Source organism: Macrotis lagotis, chromosome 1, assembly GCF_037893015.1.
Source record: "Macrotis lagotis isolate mMagLag1 chromosome 1, bilby.v1.9.chrom.fasta, whole genome shotgun sequence".
NCBI classification, from domain to species: Eukaryota; Metazoa; Chordata; class Mammalia; order Peramelemorphia; family Peramelidae; genus Macrotis; species Macrotis lagotis.
This window is the reverse complement of record NC_133658.1, coordinates 743,984,994-744,004,870: the sequence shown is the minus strand read 5'-3', so window position 1 is coordinate 744,004,870 and position 19,877 is coordinate 743,984,994.

Below are 19,877 nucleotides of genomic sequence, written 5' to 3'. Positions count from 1 at the left end.
CCTATTTGGGGTTTACTTGGCAGCAATAATGGAGTAATTTCTCATTTCCTTCTCCAGCTCATTTTTTAGTTGAGAAAACTGAGGCGAACAAGGTTAAGTGATTTGCCCAGGGTTATACTACTAGTAAGTGTCTGAGGATGGAGTTGAACTCAGGACAAGGAGTCTCCCTGATTCAAGTTCAGTTATACATTGTGCCACCTAGCTGCCCTCTTCCCCCTCAACTATACATACATACATACATATATGTATATATATATACATATATGTAAATACTAAGGGCATCTAAATCTAGGCAGAGGAAACAGAAGACTAACCAGAGAGTCAGGAATTTGGGTTCAAATCCTGTCTGACACAACTTCAGTGAATGACTATGAACCATACCATTAGATTCTGAGCATCTTGACATCTGGGATTTATCACTTGCCTTTCTTTGTATCCCTGGTAGGGGAAGCTAGTCAGGAGGATGAGATTTCGAATCCAGCCTCAGACATTTGACACTTTTTAACTGTATGACCTTGGGCAAGTCACTTATCACTAATTGTCTCACATCCAGGATCATCTCCAGTTGTCCTGATTCATATCCGCTCACTGGATCCAGATTGTTTTGGAGAAGAAAGTGAGGCTGGTGACTTTGCACAGCACCCCCTCACTGAAATACAATTCCCAATTAATGTACTTGTCATGGTATCACCTCCCTGATATCATGGTCTTCTTCGAGAATAAAGGACAAACATCATCATCCCTAGTTCTTAGCAAAGTGCCTGGCACCTCATTGGACTACTCAGTGTCCCAAACAGCCCTTTAAAACTAAAAAGTTTCTGGGAGTCACTGATCTACATCAGAAGAGAGATTTCCTCCCTCCCCCTCCCTCTCTCCCTGCCTCCCTGCCTTCCCTGAGGCTTCACTCAGAGCATTTTAAAGCAGCCTAATCCCAGATCTATAAGGAATCTCTGAGTAAAGGGCTCAATGGAGGGGACTGAGAAATTGGGTTAAGCTTCTGGTCCAGGCCCCTAAAGGCATTAGCTGCTGAGGAGTGTTATGAATCCAGGAGAATCAGGGCAAATTCTCAATGTCTGTCTCAAGGCATCTTTGGATCCCAATTTCAAGTCTCATCATTCCTGTTTCAGTGCTTTTAATCCCTTTGTTGTCCCCATTCATACCAATCCCAAGCAATAATACTGCCAGCCCCCCAACCAAGTTTGTGTTGACTTTCCTACATCTTGCCTCCAATATAGCCTAGTAAAGAATTGAATCTCATTAAAATGTAAGCTTCTGGTGAGATGTAATTGCATTTTGGGGGCCTGGCACACAGGAGCTGTTTAATAAATACTGGTTGATTGATTGTGTGAACTTTGTAACTGTTATCAGTCTTAGGAAGGAAGGGTAGAAAAGGATGGACCAGAATAAGAGAGTAGAGGTAGACAAAAGAGCTACTGGCTTCTGGACTGTACTCTGAAATCTTTGTCAGTGATGGGCAGTAGAAAACCCAGAGACATATGGATGACCACCACATCAGAAACCACAGCTGGATCTCTTCTAGTACCAACAGCCAATAACAAATATTTTCCCTATGACTTAAAGATGGAGTTAGTACCCTACACTATCCATAGTTTGTTTATTTATGTAATTAATTTTTTTAAGGGAAGGGGAACCTTAGAATACCACAGTCCAGTCCTAAGCTCATACCACCCTCCTGGACTTGTCCACTCCCTGATCTTGCAGATCCATGTGTGACCAATCCATGGCCTGAGGGCTGCATGTGATCCTCAAAGCCCATTTACTTGAATATTATGAAATTTTATTATTATACTCATTGTTAATATGGGTTTTATTGAAGTCATAAATAGTAAATTCTCCACACGGTTCTTGATAAGTTTTTCTTGGGTGATGTAGTTCAGAGGAACTAAAAGTTTGGATACCCAGGGATGCTACATTAGTGCCTTGAGTTTCAAAGATCAATTGTGTGTGTGTATGTGTGTGTGTGTGTGTGTGTGTGTGTGTGTCTTTGTGTGTGTCTTTGTGTGTCTGTCTGTGTGTATGAGAACCCACGTCTCTTGACTTTTAGTTTCACCCTGGAAACCATTTAAGAACAAGGTCAAGTGGTAGGAATCATAGCGACTGCCCCAAATCTTATGTCTGTTACTTACTACTCGTGTGACTTTGGATCCCATCATTTTTTTTCTGGGTCTCATTTTCCTTAGTTGAGAAATGAGGAATTAGATGGCTTCTGAAATGCTTCCAGTTCTAAGTCTGAGAGCCTGTGATCCTTCCTCAAAAACAGAACAAATCCAGGGCCTTGTTGATTCCATGTGTAGATTGGGGAGGTAGAGGAGAGGAAACATAAGTATTAAAAGGCCAGCAGGCACAGGGAGGGGGTGAGGAGAAGCAGGGGGTACGACGAGGTCACTGAGAGATGATTCACATCCAATCTGTTCTTTTTGGCCAAAGCAACTTATAAAAGGAAGTGAAGAGAGAGAATAGTTCTAAAAATAAACTTAGCAATAAACCCAGTTGTGTATTAATTACTTTGGAAGCCATTACCGTTTGAAAACCCCATAACTTTAATGGAGGCTATTATAAGTATAGGAGCAAAATTGTGGAGCTAATTACCAGGCTGTTGTTAAGCTGAACGAAAGAGCTACCTTGCCTATCAGCAGCCAGGGCCAGCAAGGAGCAAAGCCCTGGTAAACCACTTTCTCATCCTCTAATGATGTTGTTGCTGCTGTTTTTCAGTAGCTTTACTTGTCCAACTCTTCATGACCTCATTCAGGATTTTCTTGGTAAATATACTAGAGTGGTTTGCCATTTCCTTCTTGAGCTCATTTTATAGATGAGGAAACTGAGGCAAACACAATCACATAGCTAATAAACATCTGAGACCAGATTTGGACTTGAAAAGATGAGTTTTCTTGACTCAGGTCAGAAAGTCTATCCATTGTCCTATCTATCTGCTCTAGAACCTCTAATGTCCTTCCTCAGATGATCTGCAGCTTTTAGGAGCTGGGGAGAGGTCATAGGCTTCAGGTAAAGAATGAGGCAACCCATTCTATCTTATGGTGGATTTAGCGTTCCGTTAACAAGCATTTATTAAGTCCTCACATTGTGCCAAGTATTGAGTGTTCAAAGAGGGGTAAAAAGTTCCATCTCTAAGGAACTTACACTCTAAAGGGGGAGACAATATGTAACCAACTGTATACAAATTATATATACACACAAAATAAATTAAAGATAATCAAAGAGGGAAGACACTAGCATTAAGAAAGTGGGATTATAGCTTGGATTTAAAAGAAGTCAGGGAAGTTAGGAAGGAGGCAAGATGATGATGGAGAGAGTTCTGGGCTTGAGGGCAATTCTGCTGGCTTGTGAGCCAGGCTCATTGGTAGCGGCTATGGGGAAGAGATGGGTGGGCTTTCCCAGAGCACTAACTCTAGTTCAGGTCATTTCTCTCCTCTGAAGGACTCAGGATTGTCTTAGTGAGAATTCAGTTTGTGTGGCTAGTCCCAAAGGCTCATTGTGGAAACAAATGGGAAATCTGGAAGCAAGAAACTTATAATCTATGTGAATTCTTCTTAATCCTTGGTTGAAAGCATTTTAAGCTATTAAAAAATGAAAAGCACTGAAAGTCAACGTAAGTCTCTTCCCTGCTCTCATAGCATTTGAGTTATTCCTTTACCAGGGACTCTAGGGTAGCTAAGATCCCAGAAGTCTCTGAGTCTTTGGAGACAAAGGAATGGAAAGAATGAGGAAGAATATAGGGGCCATGGGGATGTTTCCAAGCTGGAGCTTGAAAGGTGGGCTTTGAGGATACTGAGATTCATACACTTAATAACCATTAAATATTTACTTACTATGTACAAAATATGTTAACTGATACTGAAGAATAGTAACAAACACTAATGATGATAAATAATAATAATAGCTAGCATTTATTATAGTACCTAGTATTTGCCAGATACTGTGCCAAACTCTTTACAATATTTTCTTATTTGATCCTCACAATCATCCTGGGAGGTAGGTGTTATTACGTCCATTTTACAGATGAGGAAACTGAGGAAAACAGAGCTTAAGTGATGACCTGGAGTCTTCCTAATCAGTGCTTGATCCATGATAACACCAGCTGTCTCTAACAAAACAACAGATTATATTATAGTGTCTATGGATAATTATCTCTAGAAGTTGGTAAAAGAACCGACTTTTCTTGACTGTTTTATGTAAGTAGAATTGCACTGGTGTGGACTTGACAGCTAAAGTGATAATAAGGAATTATTTACCAATGGGTTGCTTTCCTCAGCACCCTGAAAGGATTTGAGTATAGTTACATATTAGTGTTCCTTCTCTGGGAACCCAAACTTACTAGAATGGGGGCAGATTCCAGTAATTGACCTACTTCAGAGAATGAGAAGCTAGTCTAAATTCTATATGAGGTATTATAGGTTGGGGGTCCATACCAGAGGTGTTCCATGCAGCCATGTGTTACAAAACAGTTCCCCATGGGGGTGGCTAGGTGGTGCAGTGGATAAAGCACCGGCCCTGGAGTCAGGAGTACCTGGGTTCAAATCCAGTCTCAGACACTTAATAATTACCTAGCTGTGTGGCCTTGGGCAAGCCACTAAACCCCATTTGCCTTGCAAAAACCTAAAAAACAAAAAACAAAAAAAACCAGTTTCCTATGTATCTACATGGGTGTCTTTAAACAACTCCCCTAATTTTTTTCTACCTACTAGAATTGTATCCCTCTTGGGCAGTCTTTATCTAGACACCATAGGATCTTGTCTCTCTTTTTCTGAACCCTCTGGGACCTGACCTTTTCAAACTAGGATGAGACTCAGACTATGGCCAGCTTTCTCTGTCTTATCTATCACTAAACCTAAGATGGTTTGATTACTTCCTCCCCAAACCCTTACATCATTTCTACTTGGGTAACCAGAATCACGTTCAGAATAGCATTTCCCCTTGAGGCTTCTTCTGTCTTTTGAAGAATGAAGGAAAGTCAAGAATTTTCTGACCTTCCATGTAGTACTGGTTGGATGGTTTTTAGAAATGATATTGATTTTGTGTTTCCCTTCACTGTTTTTCATTCAAATGCTCCTCACTCTCTGGTTTGTAGAATTCCACACAGGAGTTCAACAACATGATACTCTATACTCAGCAATGTTATTCTAACATCTTTTTTGTTTAATTTATTCCTTTTAAATAAGTATCTTTTCCATTGTCTCATTCTAATCATGAGTCCTGTCTCATCACATCTTCGTAATCTTTATGACTCAATTTTTTCTCCTTGCGTTAAGATTTCTTATTCATTTGACTTTTAATCTTTATTTTACATGGTTTGTATAATCAGCTGCAACTATGAGTATTATAACTGCTCCTCTTCTTAGATATGTCTCCTGTGAATTGTTGTTCCCTTCTACAGGTTTTTGTCTTTTTATGTGATATCTGCTTTTCTCTATGGTATCTTCCTTAGTGATTATATATATATATATATATGTATATATATATATATATACATAATATAAAACATTATATTATATATGTTATTACCCCGCTCCTATTTTCACTTTGAAATCCTCATTTTATATCTAAATCCCTCTATGTGGAGTAATGACTTATGTTGTGGGCATGTTGAGTATGAGGTTCCATTGAGTCATCTATGTAAAAATTTACAGGAGATAATTGGAAATGGTCTGGCTCTTAGGAGAGGCGCCAGAGGTGGAGATTCATCTTTGAAAATGATAGTTGAAGCTGTGGTAATGGTTGACCATTATCATAAAGAAGTTATATTTAGAAAAAACAGAAGAGCAAGGGTGGAAACTGGAGAACGTTTATCTTAAGGAATCAAAAAGAGGACAAGGAATCAGTAAAGGTAACTAAAGAGAAAGGAGGAGAACAGGAAAGTATACTATGACAGTAGCCAAGAAGAGAGAAAGAATAGAGGAGACACATAGACAATGTTTCATGCTTTCAAGAATCTGAGAAGATAAGGAATAAAAGTGATTAAAAGATTTGCCCAAGTTCTTAGAGAGATGATTTGAACCTAGGACTTTCTTACTCCAAGGCCTCACATTTACAAATGTCATGAAGTCGAGTGCTATTGGATATGCTAATTTCATAATCCCAATGAAATAATAGAATAAACATAGAGCAAATCAGTGAACTATAATGGAAAAAAGCTATTTATTACATTGAGAATTAAGAGTCCCAAGTTTGATGTAATCTCAGGCAATTTGCTTATCCTCTATGGACTTAAGTTGCTTATCTGTAAAAGAGGAAGTTTGTAATAGTTAAACTCTAAGGTTCCTTTTTGCTCTAACATTCTTGTAGCCTTCAAAAAGAAGTTTTAATTTGAAGCCTGGGGTCTCATTGAGAGCTACGAAGAAAGACCATAGGATCCCCAAGGATAAGAGATTGAGGAGGGTATGAAACTGTTTTGAAATTAAAAAAAAAAACCAAACAACCTTTTGCTATATTTGAGATGAATATGGATGCCTATAATTTCTCTCTTTTTCTATGGAGGCATTGGATGTGACCTTAGAGATTATCTAATCCAGTTTCTTCAACATGGAAAACTGAATCTCAAAGCGATTAAGTTTGCCTACTATCACACTTCAGTTTATTCCCTAAAATTTTTTTTACCTCTCTTTTATACTATTCCCATAGCCTTCTAAATGATCTCCCACCTCTAATCTTCTTCCTCTTCATTCCATTCTTCATACAGTGTTCTAGTGCACAGGTCTGGTTATTTTACTCCTGAAGCAGGACTCTTTTGCATTATCTTTATCTTATTTTTCTCTTCTCAGTGTTCTGAATGTTGCATAAAGTAATTGCTTAGTTGAAGTATTGTAAAATAGCCTTTGTCCTTTCAGTGGGCAAGGATGTTGTTGCTGTTCTCAGAGAGGATCATGACATCAGGAAAGTGATGCCATGACTTGCAAGTGAATTGGATATAAGTGAGGTAGGGCTGTGCAAAGTCACCAGGCTCACTTTCTCCTCCAGAGCCATCTGGGTCCAGTGTCAAGACATAGATCAAGATGATTGGAGGTGGTCCCAGATGTTTTGGTGGGACCTTGGTCTTTTTAAGCTAAAATTTTTCCCAGGTCTCAGTCATGGACAAGGGTATGAATGAAGCAGAGGAGGGAGACCAGGATGCAGACCAGGATGGTACAGCAGGGCTGTGGAACCAAGGTCTAAAATTGACATGTTTGGGAGGTCATGAGATGAGATGAGATACCAGTGTGAACACCCTTCTGTCTGAGATTGTTCTGCCAGAGTCCCAGCCAGGTATGCTGTTCCTCACAGAAGCTGGACTTTTGGACTGGAAGAGCAAACCCTAAGGAATCCTTGGCATGATTTGAATTTTGCTTTTAAAAAGAGTCATAGGTAAAGATTCCATTTGAGGTAATATTTCCACTCACTCTTCTTGCCTAAATTCCTCATGTTCTGATACTTGTTTGTTCAATGTTAAAGAACACAAGAAATCTTTTTGTCCCATTGGTGGTCCCATTCCCCAAGATCCATTTTCTTTTATTTTCCCTTTCTAATGTCCACTTATCTGGATTGCTGTTGGATTTTTCTGGGTTTATGAATGTAACCTTACTAATATCCTGCACCATTAATAGGCCAAGTCAATTCTCACATTTCTTTACTTTCCCAATCTTTTAGGCCTAATTCAAGTTAGATAAGAAGTACTGTACTTATGATACAGTTAGACAACAAGTCCTGTACTTATAACCCCAGCCAAACCCTGAGAATACAGAATAAAAGTTCTTGCCCATGGGGCGCTCACATTCGAATGGAGGGGAAAATATATTAGTAATGACATCTAAAAGAATCAAAAATAATATCAAAGTGAAAGGTTCTGAAAGTTAATGAGCCTGGGAAAGAACTCTGTAAGGATGGGATTTAAATTGAGTTTTGAAGGAATCCAGGTAAGAGGCAGAGGTGAGGGGCAGAGGATGTCAGACATAGGGCACAGTCACTGCAAAGGCCTGGAGATGACAAGAGGTTTTTTCTGTAAAGAACTTCAGGTCCATATTGCTGCATTATAGAGTTGTGAAGGGGAAGTAAAGTGTAAGGATACTGGAGAAGTAAGAAGGGGTCAGGTCAAAGTCAAACTAAGGATTTATATATTTGATTTTGGAGGTAATGGGAAGTCACTGGAGTTTATTGACAAAGGTGTGACATAATAAAATCTTCACCTTAGAAAAATCACTTATGGCAACTGAGTGAGGTGGATTGGAGTGGGGAGAGGCTTGAAGCAGGAAGATTAATTAGAAAGGCTATGGTAATAATCTAAGTTTATCCAAGGGGCAATGGCTGTCTGAGTACATAAACTGCTGGAATGGTTAAAAGGACAAGGAAGATGTCCACTCTAATTCACAGTCAACTCTTCCACTTACGAGTTCTAATGATGTTCATTGTGCTTACTGCTTATTAGGTACTTATCATGTAATATCCCTGATTTCCATGAATTATGTTTTTACATGTGTATGACTTGTTTCTCAACTTGACTGTAAGGGTCTTAAAAGCATGGATCCTAATGTGATACACACCATAAGTGCCTAGAAAATATTTTCCAGATAATTATTTTGACAGTTTTCCAGGCCATGGTCATTTTTGTTCTTTTGACTTCCCAGACCCTACCTCTCAACAATGGGTGGACAGGATATTTATTTATTGGAAAGGCTGGGCCAGTTCTCAGAAGATCTTTGTCTGCAATATTACTGAGGCTCCAAAGATGGCAGCAGCGTTGCATCTATCTCTTCTGTAAGAAGTGGGGCTCCAAGAGGAGGGGAGAAGGGCATGCTTAGTAGAAAGACAAGGCTATGCTACAGGTGTGATAGTTATGGACCTCATCTGTGTGCATGTTTATGGTGGGGAGCCCAGGTTTGCTCTAAAATTTGTGCAATGATTTCTTCTAAGTCCTTAGCAAGAAAAAGTAGGATTAGTTTCCTTAGTTCTTGAAGTGGGCGACTGGGTCTGGGTGGGGGAAGAGTCAGATATAATTTTGCCACAACCAAACTATAATAAAGGCATTGTAGTACTCAGTCCTCTCTGCCTGCCTCTGTCTATGTAGTTATTTCCTTTGCCTCCACCTTCTCCTCTGTGCTATATGGTTGGGCACAGGATCTGTGATTTTGTTGGCATAGGAAAATTCTGGATAAGGGAACTACTTTCACCAATGCAAGCAAATATTTTACCTGCAACAGAGTCTGAGTTACATAGGGCAGAGGGAGGTTAGGTAACTTGTCCAGGCTGTATCAGAATCTGGAATTGAACCCAGGTTTTCCTGGCTTCCAAATTCCTCTTTACCATATCATTCTACATTTTGTTTTCTTCTTTTCTTGTAACAGTGAAGCAAGTCTGAAAAGGAGGGAGCAGAATTCCACAATCTTGGGACAGGAAAGAACTTTAGGGAAAATGGACATTGCTTTGAGGCCATGGATGTGAAGGGCTGAGGTGGTCTTTGGCTAGGTGAGATTCTGTAGGACAGAACTCAGCTCTTCCTCCTCCAGGCAAGATACTGGGGTTAAGGAAGGGCAGAGAGCACAGGCAAGGACAGCAATAGGGCTATTGGGGATGGGAGAAAGAGAGTTCTGAAAAAGCGCACTCTGCTCCCTGACTACTCTTCTAGAATTTAGTCTGCATTGGGTGAGGAATTGTCTGAGAATTGGGGTTCTGTGAATGGGGAGATGAGGGAGATCTGAAAGTGAGGTGGAGGGCAGGAGGCCTGTCATTTCAGTTCTGTGGAGCCAGAAAGCCAGAGAAACCTCTGCAAGAGGCCCTAATGGGATCAAGGGATTAGTATTGATTCTCCTTTGCTATTGCTGCCACTGCTGTGGAAAAGCCCACTGCCAAAGCTAATCAGCTTCCAACCCAGTCAATCCATACTTCATTAACACAGCCCCAATCTCCCCCCCCCCCCCAACTCTCTTCTACCAGTCCTGGCTTTCAAGTCATTGATTGGGACTTTGTTATCCCCTTTGCCTTATTTGAACCTTGCAAGTTCCTGTAGAGTGGGGAAGAGAGCACTCTCCAATAACCCTACAGCACTGTATGTACATACAGAAGTATGTTTATGAGTGTGCATGGTGGTGAAAAGCTCAACCTTCCAAACCTTTTTGGCAGAATGGTGTAGTGGAAAGAACATTGAATTAAGAGTCAAGAGGTCTGTGCCCCCTTCCTAGTTCTCCTGCTGCCAATCAGGGTGTCCCTGGTCAAATCATTCACCCCTCTCAGTCTCAGTTTTCTCACTTCTTAAATAAGGAGCTTGCAAGATCTCTAAGGTCTCAGCTAGCTCTAGCATGTGTGAACTTTATCCTGTTCCATTCTGTCCATTCCTAGCCTATGTTGTGTCATCCTAATGCAACCCATCCTATTCTATCCACTAAACTGTCTTCTCAATTATACCCTACACTATTCTCTCTCTCTTAAAAGAGTAGAGATTACTGAGTCCTCTGGAGGAGTTTCTACTTACTCAGAAGTAGTGCAATCATATTAAAGCCTTGGACACAGTCATTGTTGAATAAATATTTGCTGATTTTATTTGCTTTGAAAACTGTTCCAAACAAAGGAGGAGCCCTATTCATGCCCTTCTCTTTGAACTCCCATTCAAGTCTGGCCATCTTGGGTGAGATTCCAGTATTAGAACTCATTCTGATCAAATAATCTAACACAGATATGAAAGCCCCATCCATTTATTCCGGAAATCCTGCAATCTGGTCCCTGTCTTGGATTTGTCTGTTGGTCAACAACAACAAAAAAAAAGAAAAAATGAGAGAGAGGACCCTGTGCATGCTCAAAGAAGGTGACTCAAGTGACTGTCAACCTCTGCAAAATGTTGCTCAGAGACCACAAAGAAAATGGATTTGTCCTGTTTTCCCCCTCTCCAAAGGTGGGACCCTAAGTGGAACAATTCTTTTCTTTCAAAAAGTTCTATTCTGTATTCCTGCCTTTCTCCCTCTCTCTCACCCAGACTGTTAAAGATTATCTATACCTCTATTAGATCAGAAAACAGAGGGCAGTCGTTAATATAACCCCTTAGCCAGTCAGTCAATCAACATTTGACCTAAAGCATATGGAAAGAAGTTAAAGAACAGATACTCACATGCAGCAAGATGCCTAGGGCCTCCCAAGACCAATGAAGATGGTGATGGTGATAAGAGGAAGCTTTTATATTCAATTTCCTCCAGGGAGGGGTCAGAAAGAGATTGGGGAGGTGGAACAATCTTATTAAACTTATTCTTTGACCCCAAATCTTTTTGCAGTTGGGGAATTTCCTGAATCATTTCCACTTTGGTCCTGGGACTGGCGCTGCCTGTCAGGTGATATAGGGTGAAGACTGCTCAGTTTATACCTCAGCAAAAATAAAAGGCTGATAAACTCCACTTTAATTGAACTGCTGTCCATCTGCTTAGAAGGCCCCAAAGTTTTGCCCAGCCCAAGGGCCTTTCACACCAGCTGGCTCCATGCCATTTACACTGGGTACTTCTGGCAGAGGTCAACTCTGGGATTCTACTGCTTGGTATTTTTAAGGCCATTCATGGGGAAATGAAAACATAACTTCTATTCCTATGGATAGACCCTATTGATGACTCTCAGGAGAGAGAGATTCTCTCTGTTTCTGTCTGTTTCAACTTCAACCTACCCACCTTGGTGCATTCTATCATTGATTAGAGAATTGCCTATGGATACAGCATCCTGAGTGTTCCCTTTGATAATTAATATCTATCCTGCCCCTGAGGGCTCTCTTATCCAAAGTCAGGACGAGAGACACAAAGGTTCTTTGCTCTTTTAATAGGCTCTGTTCTATTTATCCTCCTGCTTGATTTTATTCCCCCCCCCCTTACTGCTGACTCTTCACTTCTGACTCCTTTCATAAGAAGAGATGCAGATTTTGGATCCCAATGCAATCCTTTTTCAATCTAACAGAGGACCATGCCAAGGACTCACCAGAATGAAATGCCGGTTCAAGTCAGGCTTGGTTCAGAGGCTATTTTGATGCTTAAGTCTTGTTTCAGCTCAATAGCTTCAGAAAATACAATTTGCTGCTTTTCCTCCAGATGTTTTTCTGGGGAAAAAATCCTTTGTTTTATTTTGCTGTTCAGGTTTTTTTTTTTTTTTTTTTTAAACAAGAGACTATTTGGGTTGGGTTGAGTTTGGAGCTAAGAAAATTATTATTCATTTGGGTTTATTCCCAAAATTTGAACCAAAGAAAATAGTCCTTCAATGCATATCCGGTTTTATACAAGATCCCAGATCATTTAGATTAATAGTTTTTAGGTAATTAAAACCTTAACAACTGCCTATATGGTATCTCTTTTCTGGGATTAAATTTTACCATGTTATACCTGATTCTTCATTCTTCATGACCCCATTTGGGGTTTTCTTGGCAAGTCTACTAGAGTGTCATTTGCTTCTCCAATTCATTTTTACAGATGAGGAAACTGAGGCAAATAGGATTAAGTGACTTGCTCAGGATCACATATTTGTTAAAAGTCTGAAGCAAGTTTTGAACTCAAGAAGACAAGTCTTCCTGACTCCAGGTCCTGCATTCTATTCATTGTTTCACCTAGCTGCCCTAGATCCAAGATATACAAGGACAAAGTATGGCTCTTCATTGTAGTCTTTGATGAGCAGTGTGGCAGAGTACCCAAGAGTATTGTCCTTGAATTTAGAAAATTCTGGCTTCTAAAGGGAATAAGACTAATCATTTCTCCTTTTCAAGAACTTGAAAACTTAGCATTTCTGACCTCTGCACCACCCCATCCCCTCCCTCAGCCTTCTCTTTACAAGGTAAGAATGTTCAGGTGCCCAATTCCTTCAACTGATTTTCAAATGGCATGGACTAATGAAGCTTCACTATCCTATTTTCTCTTCTTTGGACATTCTCCAGCTTAACTCCCCTTCTTAAATCTTAGAACCTAGAACTTAGTTCACTATTTAAGGTGAGATCTGACAAGATCAGTGAAAATATCCCCACTTAAAAACAAACAAACAACAAACAAAGCCTTGGCTTTGAGCCCTGCTTTATCCATATACTAGCTGTATGACTCTGTGCAAGCCACTTAACCGATATGACCTTCAGATTTCTCACCTGTAAAATGGAAATAGCAATAGCACTTGCTTCTCAGGACTGTTGTATGCCTCAAATACGATAATATATGCAAAGCAGTTTGCAAGTCTTAAATAAGTACTATAAAGTGGGAGTGATTAAGTTATTATGACTCTACAATGATTCCATTCCCTGGAACATTAATGGGATGGAATTACAAGGGGGTACAAAACTCTGCTCTACTCTTCTCTACAATAATCTGACCTTCTACCTCCCCCACCCAGATTTTAGGGGTATAGTAAGGAGATGAGGGAAGATCAAGTTCACATAAAAGGGAGGCTGGAACAGTTGGCTTAGATATTCTAATCATGCAATAATTGCACACATTAATTTTGGTTTTGTGGGGCAGACTAGTGGTGACATCCATCGTGTCTTTAGAGAGCACAAAAAGCTAGGGGAAGCTTGACATGATAAACAATCTGAAACCCATGGCCTTGAGTCTTAATGACAGAAGACAACAAGCTTGCTTTTGGTCAGTATTCCTCCTTTCCCTCCTCTTCTATGGCCAGGAAATGGAGAATGTTGAGGATGATGAGATAATAATAGCTAATATTTATATAATATTTAATATGTGCCCAACCCTCTTCTAAGCACTTTACAATTATCTTATTTGATCCTCACAACCACCCTGGGAGATTGGTGGTATTATTATTATTCCCCTTTGACAGATGAGGAAACTAAGGCACACAGAGGTAAAGTGACTTGCCCTAGTTCACACAGCTATTAAGTGTCTGAGTCTGGATTTTAACTGACTCCAGGCCCACTGCTCTATCCACTGTGCTACCTAGCTTCCCCAATCTAATAGATTTAGGGCTGGAAAGGACCTTTGAGAAAATCTAGTTTAACCCTGTCATCTATAAATATGGAAATAGGCTCAGAGAGGTCAAAGACTTGTCTGAGATTATAAGGCTACTAAGCACTGGAAGTTAGCTCTTCCTGATTCTAAGTCCATCCCTCTAAAGAAAACATTTCTTTTCTTAAACTTCTCTAATTTCTGTCAAGTGGAGCCCTCCAGTCCCCCTCGTTTGCAACTTTGGGAGTCATCTTCAACTCTACTCTTCCTTCTCCCCTTATTCAAACACATTGTCAAGTAGCAAGTACTTAATAAATGTTTATTGAATGAATGAATAAAAGAATACTGGTCTCTGGAATGAGGCAGAAAGGTCACTCCTGGAGAAACTCATTGCCTGCTTCTGTGGAGATGATGCCTTTCTTTTTATATGGTCTCTGTAGGGCAGCTAGGTGATACAGAGGATAGAGCAGTAAGCTTGGAGTCAGGAGGAAGGGAGTTCAGATCTAGCCTCAGATACTTGACACTTAATAGCTATATGACTCTGGTCAAGTCACTTAACCTTGATTGCCTCACATCCAGTTATACTGATTCAGATCTGACCACTGGATCTAGATGGCTCTGGAGGAGAAAGAGAAATTGGTGACTAAGCACTGCATCCCCTCCTCAAATCCAATTTATGTACGTTTCATGGCATCACCTCCCTGATGCTATGGTCTTCTTTGAGAATGAAGGACAAACATCATTATGAAGGTCACAGTAGTCTGCACAACTCAATTTCTCTTTTTGTCTAGTTTTGGAAGGCAGAAACCTGTCTGATAGGTACTCTCATCTCATTCCTCTTTACTTTCCTCCCAACAACAGAGCAATAATATGCCAATCGTGTTGAATGGTCTTGACAGCTACCCTCTGCCTCCCTTCTAGTGACCTTTTCTTCTATTGACGTTCAAGATGGAGGTTGAGTCCAAAAAATTTCTATATAGCTGCTAGGAAGAAACAGGAGAGGAGGAAGGAAAGCTGACTAGGGAACTAGCTCCTTAAACAATTAATTCTTTTGTTTGTTTGTTTGTATTGTTCTATTAAGCAATGAGGTTAAATGACTTGCCCAAGGTTACAAAGCTAACAAGTATCAAGTGTCTGAGACTGGATTGGAACTCAGGTCCTCCTCACTCCAGGGCCAGTGCTCCATCCACTTCCCCATTTAACTGCTTTGTGTATGGTTAATTCTTGGAAAAATCTCTGGATCTATAAAACAGGATTAATTGATATACTTCTCATCTCCCATTGACCATCTGCACATGAATTGCTGTGTCAACATGAACTACACATATCTAAAGGAGAGTTCCTCTTTTCTCCCCATGTTGGTTCTCCTATAGACTGCCCTATTTTTGTAAATGGTGCTTAAAATTTTGAAATCATCCTTCACTACATAGAGTCAGAAAGTAACTTATCTTCTCTTGACCTCAGTTTCCCTGATTATAAAATTAGCAGGAGACTGTCCTAAAAATCAAGATCCCTTTCCCATCTGATTTTAGTAATTAACATTTATTGAATGTGTCCCTTCATTTCCATTCTCATTACTACTGCCATTGTTTAGGTCTTTATTACTTCATTCTTGACTATCTGTCTCCTAATTGGTTTCTTTGCTCTGAGGGCTGTCCTCTACTCCATTGGCCAGATTCAGTTTACAAAAATAACACCACTTTTCACACATACACATACATTCCAAACTCCTTTCCTGAGCATTCAAGGACTGTAACAATCTAGCTCCAACTTTATTTCCTGATACTCTTTTACATAAAACCTTGATTGTAGACAAATTTGGCTACTCAGAATGAGCTGAGGCTGGTGAAGGAAGCTAAGAATGATAAAAATGAGATTTCCTTAAAAACTATTTTTTGGAAAAAAGAGAAGGGTCAAAGAAAGCATAATGGAACTATAGCTCAAGGTGGATGGGATGATGATAAGTAATGATGGGAAGAAGACAAAGGGGCTCAACTCTCTCTTTTTTTCCTTTCTTTAAAATATTCTGTTTGGTTGTTACATCCTTTCTAAACCAAAAGTCCTTCTTCTTGGCAGGTAAGGAAGGAGAAAGAGAAAGAGAAAGAAAGAAAGAAAGAAGGAAAGAAAGAAAGGAAGAAAGAAAGAAAGAAAGAAAGAAAGAAAGAAAGAAAGAAAGAAAGAAAGAAAGAAAAGAAGGAAGGCAGGAAGAAAGAAAGGAAAGAAGGAAGGAAGGAAGGAAGAAGGAAAGAAAGGAAGGAAGGAAGGAAGGAAAAAAGGAAAAAGAAAGAGAGGATGGAAGGAAAGGAAGGAAGGAAGGAAGGAAGGAAGGAAGGAAGGAAGGAAGGAAGCAAGCAGGCACTAAATGGTGCCTATAAGATTGGGCTGGACTTCAAACTATAAAGACAATAAGCTTGGTTTTGATTTCTGGTAAACTCGAGCCTATCATTAAATGAATGGCTAGAAAATAAAGAGTTAGTATGGTTTAATTAACAATAGTTCTATTTTCCTTTCTAACAGAGTTATTGATATAGTTTTCCTAGATTTCAGTAAAGCTTATGAAAAAGTCTTCCTTGTGGAAAATATAAATAGATATAGGATAGACAGTAGTATAATTAACTGAATTCAGAACTGTTTCAATGCATGGACCCAAAGAATTATGGCTTGATATGAACTTGGAAGAAGTTTTCCATTGAAATGTCCAAGAGACCTTTGTATGATCCTTTGTTATTTAACATTTCTGTCAATGACTTGGATAAAGGCACAAGTGGAATACATATCAAAGTTTCAATTGGTAAAAGTCTAGGCAAACTATCCAATACACTGAATGATGAAATTAGGTTTTAAAAAGATATTGGCAGGCTACTATAATAAGCTAAATCTAATAAGATGAAATTTAATAAGGATAGGAGTAAAGTTGACATTTGAGTTCAAAAATTATCTTCACATGTACATGATGGGGGAGGCTTGGTTAAATTGCTGTTCCTTTGGGAAAGATGTGGGGGTTTTAATGTATTCGTAAAGTATGATATGGAAATCACAAATGTGTATGTGACTGCATTAAAGGGCTGCATTAAAAGGATGATAGCATCTAGGACAGGGGTGGTCAGAGAATTTTAGATGCAGAGCTGGAAGGAATTTCCAAGATCATCTAGTCTACCTCCTTCATTTTACAGACAAAACATTTTTTTTAGGTTTTTTTTTTTTCCCAAGGCAAACATGGTTAAGTGGCTTGCCCAAGGCCACACAGCTAGGTAATTATTAAATGTCTGAGACCGGATTTGAACCCAGGTACTCCTGACTCCAAGGCCGGTGCTTTATCCACTACGCCACCTAGCTGCCCGAGACAAAACATTTTTAAAGTACTTATTTTATTCTAGGAACTATGTTAATTACTGAGTATACACATACACACACACACACACACACACACACACACACACACACACAAATACACGCAAGCAAGTAAGATAGCCCTAACCCTCAAAGTGCTTACATTTTAATGAGGGAAGACTGTACATAATATGTTGCTGAAAAAGAAAAGGGGTGTATGTGTGTGTGTGTGTGTGTGTGTGTGTGTGTGTGTGTGTGTGTGTGTCTGGCTGTGTCATCATGGTGCAGAGATGGCTAGGAATTCTCATGAATGACTCGTTCCAGATAAGGTAAAGCAAAAATTTGCCTGTCAAGGTCATTAACCCCATGAGTAGAATTCAAGGTTGTACCTGGAGGTAAGATAGTCCCAAAGGAGGCAGAATGATGAGGAAATAATGAGGAAGCCTAGTTTTAGAAGAAAGTAAGTAAAAGCTCACCCATCAGTACAGGGATAGAGTCCAAAAAAAGAAAGAAAGAAAGAAAGAAAGAAACTAAGACCTGGACTTGTTCAAGGTCACAGTAGAACCAGGAAATTCTATTTGGGGTCTCTATCTGCAGCTCAGGGTCTTTAACTCTAAGCTCACCATCATAGTACTCTTAATTTCCTGATCTACACTGCCTTGATCAATTGACCCAGAGACTGTGTTCTGTTCTAGATGCCACATTTTAGGAAGGGTGTTAATAAGATGGAAGAAAATGAAGACCCATATAAAGAATAAATCTAAAGAATTAGAGATGTTTAGAATGAAGAAAAGACCCAAGGGGACATGATAACATGGCATATGGAAGGCTTATAACCAATATGGAAGACTTGGACCAATAACTGAATGTAGTAAATGGGAGAAATTTGCCCCATTTTTTGACATAAGGGGAAAAAACTAAATCTAACAGTTATCTAAAAGTGGAATGGGCTGCCACTGGAAGTAGATATTTAAATCCTCTTTTAGCAAAAATTGGATGACCAGTTGGGGTGTTGTAAGAGAATTCTTGTTCAGATCCTGTTTGTACAGAATGGCCTTTGAGATCCCTTCTGGCTCTAAGAATCTGCAATTTGGTAATCCTTGGCTCCCCATTCTCTATCATGTACATTACAAATCCCTTGGCCTGACATCTGAGGCCTTCCACAGCTTGACTCCTACTTCCTCCCTTTCTAGAAGCGAGGAATTATCCCTTTCATGTTCTCTATACTTCAAATGTCTGCCTCCTTCCTGTCTTCTTCCAAATATATCCACTTGTAAATATTACCCTCCCCCTCTATTACTTACCTGAACCCTAATATCTTTTTCTTCAGAAATACTTTTCTTTCTTTAAATTGCAACGCAGATACCACCTCCTCTAGAAGACTTAATCCATCTGGAAATCATCTTTCTCTTACTGAATTGATGAGGTTACTCCCTATGTACTATTCCTGTATATTCTAATTTGTATTATATATTTTTATATATCTATCTTATCCATCTTGCTGAATTGTAATCCCCTAAGAATATAGAATGTACCATTTTATAGAATGAGCTCAGTGATGAGCATGAGGGAAGGAAGAAAGAAATGGGGAGAAGGGAATAAATATTTATGAAGTGCCCAATTCTAAGCATTCTTATTTGATCCTCATAACAACTCAATTAGATGTTATTATTATTATTCCCATTTAAATGTTGAAAAAACTGAGACTTACAGAGGTTAAGTGAATTGCCCAGGATCACACAGCCAATAAGTGTCTGAGACTGGATTTGAACTCAAGTCTTCCTGATTCCCAGCTAGTTACTCATGATGTCTTGAATCTTCCTTTCCAGATCTTTGGGTCTATTGATCTTTAAGGTCCTCTTCCTCTCTGCCTATCCCAAATGTCTCCCTGAATAGAACATTTATTTTCCAGTGCCCCCAAACAGGTCTGATAGGCTTCTGTGAAATGGGGGAAGGCTTCTGCCCTGGTCTGTGAATATATATCTCTGGATGTCTCTGTTTCATTGTATTTTATAGATTTTAGCATATTTTTCTTGGTTGAGTGCTCCTTTCCCCTCCAGAAGTTACCTGAGAGTGGCAGATGGAGACAAATGAGGTATTACCTCTGTGTTTCTGATGTTTGGGTCATATGTGGTATTTGCATCTCCTTTAGCAGGAAAGGAGAAAACCTGAAGGTTGACCTCTGATATTACTCCTTAAAGCTTGGAAATCACCATCACTCCTCTCTGAAAGTGATGTCTTCTGGTACACCCAACAATATCTCTACTAGCCAGTCATTTATAACACGAAAGGAAGCTGACTGTACTCTGGCTTCACTAAAACTTTGTATATGAAAAATTAGAAAATGTACAGTTGTCAGAGTTAGAGATCATCACATCCACTTTCATCTCCTCTCTTCATTTTACAGGTAAAAACAGGACCTTAGAAGGATTTGGGAAGGTTATACAACTAAGAAAGTCGTATGGATTCTGCTAAAGCCTGATCTTGCAACATGCTTAACCCAATGTGGGGCAAGAGTTCAAATGGGTATTAAATCTGATTCTAGAAAAATTAGGTCAGTATTAACTTGAAATTACACATTGGTTGATGATTAATACAAATTAATGAGACTTCTATAGTGAAGTGTTTAAGGTGAAATATCAA